This window comes from Rhinolophus sinicus, chromosome 17 (genome assembly GCF_057876585.1).
Source record: "Rhinolophus sinicus isolate RSI-liver-muscle chromosome 17, RSI-T2T, whole genome shotgun sequence".
Taxonomy (NCBI): Eukaryota; Metazoa; Chordata; class Mammalia; order Chiroptera; family Rhinolophidae; genus Rhinolophus; species Rhinolophus sinicus.
In genome coordinates, this window is record NC_142517.1 from 13258634 (window position 1) to 13269661 (window position 11028).

The 11028-nt window shown below is 42.8% G+C and overlaps 1 non-coding gene across 1 annotated transcript; it reads left to right on the forward strand.

Moving 5' to 3' along the window:
- The first annotated feature begins 3294 nt into the window (after positions 1 to 3294).
- Positions 3295 to 3401, forward strand: LOC141568177 (U6 spliceosomal RNA). Its single transcript, XR_012491223.1, has one exon. It is a non-coding gene; the product is annotated as a U6 spliceosomal RNA (small nuclear RNA).
- Positions 3402 to 11028: the final 7627 nt, after the last annotated feature.

Below are 11028 nucleotides of genomic sequence, written 5' to 3' on the forward strand. Positions count from 1 at the left end.
GCTACAAATGTGCTTACCTCTTGCCCACTGTATTAGTCAGGGATCTGCAGAGAAACAGAACAACCAATTCTCAGAAGTGTAACAACCAGAGACTTTGTTAAGACTGAGAATATTGTACTTCTCTCTCATCCTCTCTCCCATCTACTTCCATCTAGACTTTGACTTTGTGTTATCCAGCTATAGACAGATGTCTGCACATGGAGCTCCTTCCCACCAGCTCCCTGCCCAAAGAGGAAAAGGGCTGTGCTATAGAGGAGGACTGGTCGCAGTTCTTTACCCCTCCATGTACCCGCTGGCTAGCCACAGCCTCTTCACGAGTGGTATACTTCTGCAGTGTTTTTGGATGTGTCCATATGACTTGCTTTAGCCACTGTCATATGGGGAGAAGTGACAATGAGCAACTTCTGAGCTTAGGTCTATAAAACTTTGCATGTTTTGACTTGCTCTCTCATGGAACATTCTTCCACTAGTCTGCTGGGAAGTAAGAAACACATGAAACATTTGTGCAAACCTGCAGTATGGACTAAGAGACACTGCAGCTGCCACAGCCTCAATCAGTCAGCCAAGTTCCAGCCTGAAGACACATGACCAAGCCTGGCTGAGAACAGCAGACAGAGCCTGCCCAGCAGACCAGCAGATGTGTGAGCTAAATAAATGCTCACTGTTTTAAGCCCCTTTGATTTTACAGTGCTTTGTTATGCAGCAACAGCTAACAAAGACAGGTGGCTTCTCTCTCCCAGCTCTAGTTTGAAAAGTGCCAGGGAAGAACGCTCTGGCCCAGCTTGTTTCAAAGGCCCAGTCAGTCACCAGACACTCAAATATCTTAAGAACAGGGTAATGGTGCCAGTTGTCAGACAAAAATGATCACTTTCTACTTGATAATATACCCAAATTTAAAATAGTCCCGTCATCCATGTTTTAAAACTAACATAAAGGTGAGTTTAGTTAATACAGTAAATAATGAAACTGTGTAATTTAAATCTCCATTATGGCCATATAGTAGGAGAAAGAAGAAGGAAAAGAAGAAAGAAAAAGCAATATTCACCAAAACTACAAGAAGCAGTAATATTTCCTTACATAAAAAATATTACAAGTGCATTTGGGATTTCCGGTCAGGATGGCAGAGTAGGTAAATGCTGTGCTTGCCTCCTCTCACGACCACATCAAAATTACAACTAAACCACAGAATAACCATCATTGAGAATCACCTAGCTGAACAGAAGTCCTAACACTAAGGACATACAGAAGAAACAACGTGGAGACTGGTAGAAGTGGAAGAGACACAAAACGGGCTGGTCCCACACCCACGTGTGGCATTTAAAAATCAGGAGGGACATCTCAACGCTGGAGGTCCCCCCTGAGGAGTGCAGGGTCCCATCACACACCAGGCTCTCCAGCCCAGGGTTCCATGTTGGGACGAGAAGTCCCCATAACTTCTGGTTATAAAAAACGGTGGCAATTGTGCCTGAGTGAGCCAGAGGGCAGCTGTACTCCCAGGCGCTCCTCTTAAAGGGCCCGCGCATGGACTTACTCGCTGACGAATTCACTTGCTCTGAGCTCCAGGGCTGGGGCAGCAGCTTGAAAGGCACCAGAGACATACAGGGAGGAACTGCGTTGTCTGTTGGCAGGACAAGACCTGGAGGGTCAGCTTTCTCCTGGACAGAGATGTTGGTGGAAACCACTGTTTCTTTGTTGAGTCCTCCCCTTTCCAGTATGCAGACGCAAGTGGACGCGATATCTGAGTTTCCATCAATCTAGCTAACACCATTCACCTCGCCCAGGTGATTCTGAGGCCCTGCCTCTCTCAATATTCAGGCCCACCCAAGACACTTCCAGTGGCTTTTCCATACAAAAGACCTGTCTTGGCTCATGCTGCAGACTTTCCTAAAATCTTGCAAAGGTTCACAAACACCAACCAACCAGTATCTGGCTTCAGTTTTTCCTAAATCTCTAGCTGAGCAGCCCTAAGCCCAGAACTAGTGACATCAAGCCTCTCAAGGCACCTCAGCCCAGCACAGGTGGCAGCTATCTGCAGATTGCTTTGTGCCTCATGGTTGGTGTACCTCATTGACCTGTGCTGGGTCCTCTCCTAGAAAGCCCTCGGGCTAGCACACCTGGTGGCCAGCTTCCAACTGAGCCAGAGCATCACCTGGCTGCCTCCAAGGAGGACACACCCAAAGGGCAGCTTGGGCAGGCACCAGAGCCTCACTAAAGTGAATCCTGCTCTGTAGGGTCAGCCCCTGCATAACAGCTCCTGCACTGAAGCCACGGCCACTCACAACCAATCAGCTCCATGGTCAATCCCTCCTACTGATCTGCAAACAGCAACCAAGCCTCAACTAGAAATGGAGGGCACATACAACTTATACAAGGCAAACATCTGGAGAATCTGGCTCAGGTGACCAGGGAGATTGCGCCACTAAACCCCACAGGACACCTACTACATAAGGGCACTCTACTAAGACCAGGAGACATAGCAGCTCTACATTATACACAGAAACAAACACAGTGAGGCAGTCAAAATGGGGAGACAAAGAAACATGTGCCAGATAAAATAAGAGAATGATGCTCCAGAAAAAGAACTAAAGAAAATGATAATAAGCAACCTACAAGATGCAGAGTTCAAAAAACTATTTATAAAGATGCTCAGTGATCTCAGGGAGAGCTTCAACAAAGAGATACGAAATACAAAAAATGGAGATAGAAAATATAGAAAAGAACCAGTCAGGGGTGGCCAGTTAGCTCAGTTGGTTAGAGCGCAGTGCTCTTAACAAAAAGGTTGCCAGTTCGATCTCCACATGGGCCACTGTGAGCTGCGCCCTCCACAATTAAATTGAAACAACTACTTGACTTGGAGCTGACGGGTCCTGGAAAAACACAAATAAATAAAAGTTTTAAAAAATAAAAAATAAACAAAAAGAAACAGTCAGAAATGAAGACTAAAGTAATTGAAATGAAGAACACATTAGATGGAATCAACAGTAGATTAGATGAGACAGAGGATCAAATCAGTGATTTAGAAGATAAGGTAGTAGAAAACACCCAATCAGAACAGCAAAAAGAAAAGAGAATTCCCCAAAATAAGGATAGTTGAAGGGGTCTCTGGGACAACTTCAAGCGTACCAACATTCACATTATAGGGGTACCAGAAAGAGAAGAGAGTGCGCAAGGAATTGAAAGCCTATTTGAAGAAATAATGACAGAAAACTTCCCTAAGCTGGTGAAGGAAATAGACTTACCAGCCCAGGAAGCGCAGAGAGTCCCAAACAAGATGAACCCAAATAGGTCCACACCGTGCTTGCTTCAGCAGCATATATACTAAAACTGGAACAATAGAGAGAAGATTAGCATAGCCCCTGAGAAAGGATGACACGCAAATTCATGAAGCATTCCATATTTTTTATATGTGGAATCTAAAGAACAGAATAAACGAGCAAACAAAACAGAAATTGACTCAGATACAGAGAAAAAACTGATGGTTGCTAGATGGGAGGTGTGTGGGGATGGGGGTGAGTGAAAAAGGGGAAGGGATTAAGAAGTACAAATTGGTTATTACACAGTAGTCATGGGGATGCAGGGTATAGCATAAGAAATATAGTCAATAATATTGTAATAACTACAGATGAGCATGGTGTCAGATGCATACTAGATTTATCAGGGTGATAGATGGGAGGGGGGTTACAGGTCAGCATGAAAAAGGTAAAGGGAATAAGAAGTACAAACTGGTAGTTACAAAATAGTCATGGGGATGGAAAGTAAAGCATAGGGAATATAGCCAATGATATGGTAATAGCTGTGTATAGTGCCAGGTGGGTACTAGCCTAGTCAGGACAATCGCTTCTTAAATTATATAAATGTCTAACCACTATGCTGTACACCTGAAATTAATATAAGATGATTAAATGTCAACTGTAATTAAACATTTAAAAAAAGGGGGGGGACGAGGAAGGCAATGAGCAGTCCATATTTCAAGGTATAAAACAAGTAAGTCATGGGGATGTCATGTACAGCATGAGGAATATAGTCAATAACATTGTGACAGCATAGTACGGTGTCAGATGGTTGCTGGACTTATCATGGTCACTTCTTTAGGTACATAAATACTGAATAACTGTGGTGTACACCTGAAACTAATGTAATATTGTATATTAGCTATATTTTAATAAAAATCTTTTAAAAAGTGCATTTGCTAATCAACATATTTTAAAATATATGTAAAAAAGAAATAGATTTTTTTTTAAAAAAAAATATCATTTTTACCCCAACTGAGAAGAGCAAGAACTATTTTCCCAGGGAAGTCAAGAATATTGTCTCTCAATTCACAGATATAAAGGCCACATTTAATATCTTCTTGCTGCCTTCTGGCTACCAGCATGAAGGCAAAGGATTAGAATAAACTCTATTTGGTGCAAAACGAAAAGGACTAAGGTGAATTGAGCTAGTGGGAGAAGATACAGGGGGGAAAGAAAAAACTAGCTCGAAAAGTGAGGCAAGGAAAAAGACACAGTAAGCTCAGAGCAGGAATGTAAACACAGACAGAGAGCACAAAGAGTCGAGCTTCACCCAAATTCTGGTTCCTAGGAATAACCACAGGGAAAGCAAAGCAGAACACAGCACAGTGGAGAACCCTGGCCCCTCAGACGGCTGCTTCTGAAGGAACCCACCCCAAATCGAAGCAGGAAGAGCAAGAACAGGAGGATGCAGGGGCAGGAAGTTTGCAGGAGGAAAGAAGATGGCTGCTCCTTCTAGGGAAAGGACACAGTAGTAGGTGTTTGAAACCCAAGCACCAAAGGAACCAGACAGAAAGAGGCTGGGTAGGCAGCCGGGCCTCACTGGGAGGCATTTTGAGGATCAATAGCTTTAAGTTATGAAGCAGCCAAAAACTATTTCCAAATTTCATTATTTGGCAAGGACATTTCTATGGATGTAGCACCCCACAGGATTCTTCTTGGGCCCACGATGAGTTGAAAACAGCTTGCAGGTAATTGAGTACTTAGTATAAACAGCTGGGATGGGGCTAGAGCAAAGCAAAGACTGAAATCTGAGGCGCCTTTTGGATTCCACAAACTAAAGATCTTAAAAATTATGTTACATCGTCATAACTATTGGGTATACATTGATCCATACGTTGATATGTTGCAATAGGAAATTAGGTTAAGTGCTAGAGGTGTCTTCCCCCTTGCATTACATCTTTTTTAAGCATTTATGACATCTATAAAGTAGTGTTCTCCTTGCCATAAATTAATAAGAACAATGGGTGTTATTAGGGTTCTCCAGAGAAACAGACCAGTAGTGCGTGTGTGTGTGTGTGTGTGTATGTCTACACATATACATATATGTACACACATTGGAGCCCATTTTTAGAGTTGGGTAGGATGCATGTCACCCATAACAACATGGTTTGTGAATGAAGGAGAGTGGTCTCTGCATTGGCTGGAGAAAGGTACATTATAGGTTGGGCAGGTGACCAGTAGACATCCACTACAGCCAGATGACAAGAAAGTGGCAGGGCCCTACCCCCTTTCATTCACTCCCTTCTATGAAGTGGGGAGCCCAGAAAATTACAGGGAGAAGAAATCAAAGTAATTTGGGGAACATTTCATCCTGTCTTTGAATGCTTACTGTGTGCAAGTAAGCTATACTCATTCTCCTCTGTGCCATTATTTATGGCTTTCAAAGCGCTTTCTCAGTCAGCACTCCACCGGCATAACAGCAACCGCAAGGGGACCGCCTAGTGGGCAATATTACTCGGTTAGAGACCTGAAGCAAGCCAGGCTGCTGGTGGCTCAGTGAGTCCATGACGAGCTTCCTGCCGGGGGATCTCCCTCCCTGCACAGGCACCATGGGAGGGAGATACCAGGAGATGCCATGAGAGGGTGCTGGGAAGCTGAGTGACCGAGAGCAGGGGATAAAGTGCAGAAAGAGGAAAAAGGACTCGAAGCAAGAAAAGGAAGGTACAGAGTTATGGACCAAACTGACAACCATCAACAAAAGAAACTGCATTCGTTTCCTTGGGCTGCCAAACAAAGAACCACAAACTGGGTGACTTAAACAACAGAAATGGATTGTCTCACAGTTCTGGAGGCTGGAAGTCAGAGGCCAAGGTGTCACCAGGCCTCTTCCCGAGCTTCTGGTGGCTGCTGGCCCTCTTTGGTGTTCTTTGTCTTGTAGACACATCACCCCACCCCTGGCTTCATTGTCACATGCCGTCCTCCCTGTGTGAATCTGTCTCCAAATTCCCCCCGTTTATAAGGACATCAGCCATATTGGACTAGAGTGCTTCCTGATGACCTCATTTTCACTTGACAATTTCTGTAGAGACCCTACCTCCAAAGAAGGTCACATTCTGAGGTACTGGGGGTTAGGTCTTCAACACAGGAATTTGAGGGAAATATTTCAACCTGGAACAGGTGCTACATCCTTAGAACTGAGCTGGATATTCCAGTGACCACTGACCACACACGGATATTGAGCACCTGAAATGGGGTTAGTCTGAACTGAGATGAGCAATGAGTGAAAAATATACACCAGATTTCTAATGCTTCACGTGGGGGGGAAAAAGAGGTAGGGCACCTCAATAATTTTTATATTGATTAACTGCTAAAAATAATCTTGGATCTATCAGGTTGAATGAAATAGAACACAGAATTAAGATTAATTTCACCTCTTCTGACTTTTTTCCAACGTGGCTTCTAGACAATTTTAAATGCGATTTCACATGCACCTTGCATATGCGCTTTGCTTTACATTTCTATTGCGCAGCATTGATCTCGAACTGGAAGTTCACCAGGCCCTTGAGACCTGGTCACTTTGTGAAAAGAGTTTCTGCACCTTTGTGACAATGATGGCAAAATTAAGCATCCAAGTCCCTTAAATGTGACCCAAAGTAGACGGTAAACATTAAACTTTATACCTGTGCAACTCACTCTAAATGTTAAATAAGTTCTCATCTAACCTAAGTGGCAAATTTGATCGATAAGGACCGTATTCCATCTTTATTAGTAAGAACTCAATTCCAGTTCTTACTAAAAATTAGTAAGAACAGGCCACCCAATACCATCATGTACGAGGCGCTTCTGTTGAAGGTAATCACTTTTTCATTTGCCTCATGTGAGAAAAATGAGGCAACGTTGCAAGGGTGGCTTTTTTGAGTGATTAGATCAGAATGGTGCCAGTGCTAATTCAAGATGGTTTCCAACTGAGATTTGGCATCTGCTTCATGCAGGTAAATCGTGAATTCCACAGCGAAGGTACACCTGTGTTGATGGAGTGTGCTTCATGAAATGCACTGGGTTATAAATACTCTGACCTTGTTTATAAAGGAAGCTGGTTAGTTCACATAACGAAGACATTAATTTGCCATTCAGCTTGGACTGATTACTCATTAGCTGCTGTCTCCTGATCGACAGCTCTGACTTACAAACTCTGATTGTGTTTCTGATTGTAGGTAGTGGTGTGCTGCCATCTACAGATGGAAAGAAAAACAAGAGTATATACAGCAAGTTCTGACAAAGCCACCACTATTGAAAACGGTGACAGGGACAGGGAAAAAAAAAAGAGAAGCTAGGACAAAATACATTCCAAAGCATACTACTATGGGCCTTTTCCCATGTTAAAATCATTGTAAGATATTGACTAATTTGCAGGCAAAATAAAACCTACATAAAGCAAGTCCTATAATATCACAGCTGCAAAGCCTTAACCCAATTACTTTTGGTGGGGCACACGCCCTCAGATCAGCAACACTGATAAGTCAAATAGAATAAGATCTACTACAATCACTTTCTAAGTAAGGCACTATTTGCATTTCCCAGAACTCACCTTGGAAACATCTTTTTTCCCTCTTCAGTCCTTTACTCCGGGATGCCACCATCAGCAACATTCAACAAACATTTCTGGAGACCCTCCTATGTTCCAGGCATCGTCCTGGGTACTTGTGATGCAACGTGGACCAAACATATCTCCTGTCCCTGAGATGCTTACATTCTAGTGGAGTGAAACAGATAATAAACACTAGACCAAAGAAATAAGCCAATTCTATAGTATGCTGGAAGGCAACAGGTGTTAACGGAAAGAAAAACAAAGAGAAGGACATGGGGTTGGAACTAGGATGGTAGGATGGAGGTATGATGCATTCTTAAGTAGGGGAGCCTCATTGAGAAGGTGACATTGAGTAAATGTCACCTGGAAGAGGGTTAGAGGTCTCTGCAAGAAGAGAATTCTGGGAAGAGGTAACACTTGTGCCAAGGCCCCATGGAGTGACAGCGCCAGGTGTGTTGAGAAAGAGGAGGCCTGTGGAGCTGGGGACCCAAGAGAAGCCGAGGGCTGAGGATGAGGCCCAAGAGAAGGAGACAGAGCCCATCGTGGAAGGCCTGAGGGGCCAGAGTTGAGATTTCGGCTTTTAGCTAAGTGAAATATAACTTCTTGCTTTTAGATTTCTGGCTGACATGCCCTGAAAATGTACTCTTTCAGGTTTCTCTTTGTTACAATCGTTTTCTATAGTTTTATTGTGGTGGTAGTTATAGTTTCAAGACTCATTTGTACTGATGAAAGCAAATTTGAAAAAATAAGAACCGTTCATCTTTGATAGACTTCTTTTATATATATATATATATATATATATATATATATATATATATATATATATATTGTTCAGAGAGATTTTAATATGGATGGTTATAATCCTTTTGGATATATAAGTGTCTTGTTTTTACATTTAGCATTTATCACCAGCATTTTTCATGTTATTCCATGTTTATCATAAAAAGTTTATTAGTTGAATAACACTCCTAAAGGAGGATAATAATTGTATCTACCTTTGGAGGTAATTGTGAGGATCAAGTGAAAAAATTCATGGAAAGAGTTGGGCATGGTGTCTGGCGTGTGATAAGCTCTTAATACATCTTAGCTTTGAGTTCCTATCTAGGAATTTACTTTTTTCCATTTCTAAAGGCTTAATCCCAACTATTTACTACACTACATAATGCTATGATGAACATCTTGGTACATAATGGAATTTTCGGGACTGTTCTTTGAGATGGATTCCTAGGATTACTATTACTGAGTCAAAGTTAATGGGTGGTTTACAGTTTTAAATAACAAACGCTCTCCAAAGCATGGAACCTCTTTCAAATCATACCATCCTCCTGTGAGAGTACCAAGTTTACTACCCCACAGTGTTTCGATATTTCCTAATTTAACAGAAAATTTCTAACCATTGCTTTTCGACTTAGCATTTTTTACATTTTGGATGAAATAATAATAATATTCATCTATCACATAAATAGTGTATGTGCCAGGGATAGCCTAAGAGCTTTACATTTATAAACTCATTGGTACCAAACAACCATGTGAGGTAGGTGTTATCTTAATCGTCGTCATCTTCATCATCATTATTCCCATTTACAATGAGGAAATTGAGATGTAGAGAGATTCACTAACTTGTGCAGAGATACACAGGTAACAATGGGGGACGAGACTTGTAACCCATTCAGTCTGGCTCTGAAGTCCTTGGCTGTGCATTGCTGAGTTCCTGTTGGCCCTTTTGCACACTGCCTGATCATGTGTGTTGCTCCTTTAGCCTTTGAAGTTTGGTGTTCTTTTTACTGAGTTTTGTCATATGTTTACATAGTAAAGGTATTAGCCCTTTAACTGTTGGTTGGGTGATTGCTTTAAATCTTGGTGCCAAATTAGTTTTTGCTTTTCCCCTTAATTGCCATCATCCTGAAGCACCCCTCCTGCCTGAATCTATGAAGGAAAGGGCAGAAGAAGTGGGGAGGGTCAACCCATCTCCCTGGACCAGTCACTCCAGAAGAAGAGCCTAAGAAAAGAGCAGAAGTGAGGGGACAGGGGGCCTATGGAGGCTGTGGGAGTGAGAGCAGGGGGAGAAAAAGGATTACACTAATTCCGACAGATCTGAGGAGGGAACAGAGTTGGTCTCTGGAAACACTCCAGGTTCGCCCTAGCCTGACATTCTGCAATCGAGGTAAGACACGTTGATCCTCAAAACAGTTTTACAGAAGAAAATAATACATAAGACTAGACTGTTTAAAGAGGAAATTGCTCACGTCACAAAAGTCACCCTCATTCCTTTGTGTAGAATGGAATGTAAATGGGACAGGAGGGCAATCAGGAGACCTGTTAAAAGCCATCTCAGTGGCTCAGAGAGACTCAAGGAGAATGACTCAGAGTGTTGGTTTTGGGTAAGGAGACCACTTGATTGGATTACAGATTTGCTTTGTGATAGAACCAACAGGCATCGCTGATAGAGTGAACATGGGGAATGAAGTAAAGGGAGAAATGAGGAATGATAAGAAGGATTTTGCCTTGAGCAATGGTGTGATTTACTGAAATGGAAACGACTGGAAGGGGAGCAGGATTCGGGTCAGGAAAGAGTCTCCAAAGTTCATTTTGGTTATATTGACTTTGAGATGATTATTAAACATCTAAACGATAAGCTCAAGAAGGCAGTGGGAGTGTAATGTTCCAGTTATCTACTGCTATGTAACAAAGCTCCCCAAACTTAACGGCATAACCACATTATTTTTTCTTTTTTTAACGCTCATGCATGCTGTGAGTGAGGGACTAGGATTACTTGTCCCTGTTTCCTGATCTCTGAGGTCTCAGCTGAGGAGACTTACACGCTGGGCTTGAATGACTGGGGTAGAACCATCTGGACACGTCTGTACCCACATATCTGGCACCGAGCCTGGAAAGACGTGAGGGCTGGTCTCAGCTGGTACTATCAGTGGGAGTGTTTACATGCGACTTGGGCTTCCTCACAGCCTGATGCCCTCAGAGGAGTTGGGCTTGTTCATGGTGATCCAGGGGCCCAAGCAAAGGTATTCTGGGGTGGGGGTGGCAGGGGAGACGGGGGAGAAATGTGGAAGCTGCATGGGCTTTTGTGACCTAGGCTCAGAAGTCACATAGAATCACTTCCATAGTGTTGTATTCTATTGGTCAAAGCAGGCACAAGCCCACCCAGATTCAAGGAGAGGGGACATACAGTGTTTTCCCGAAAATAAGACC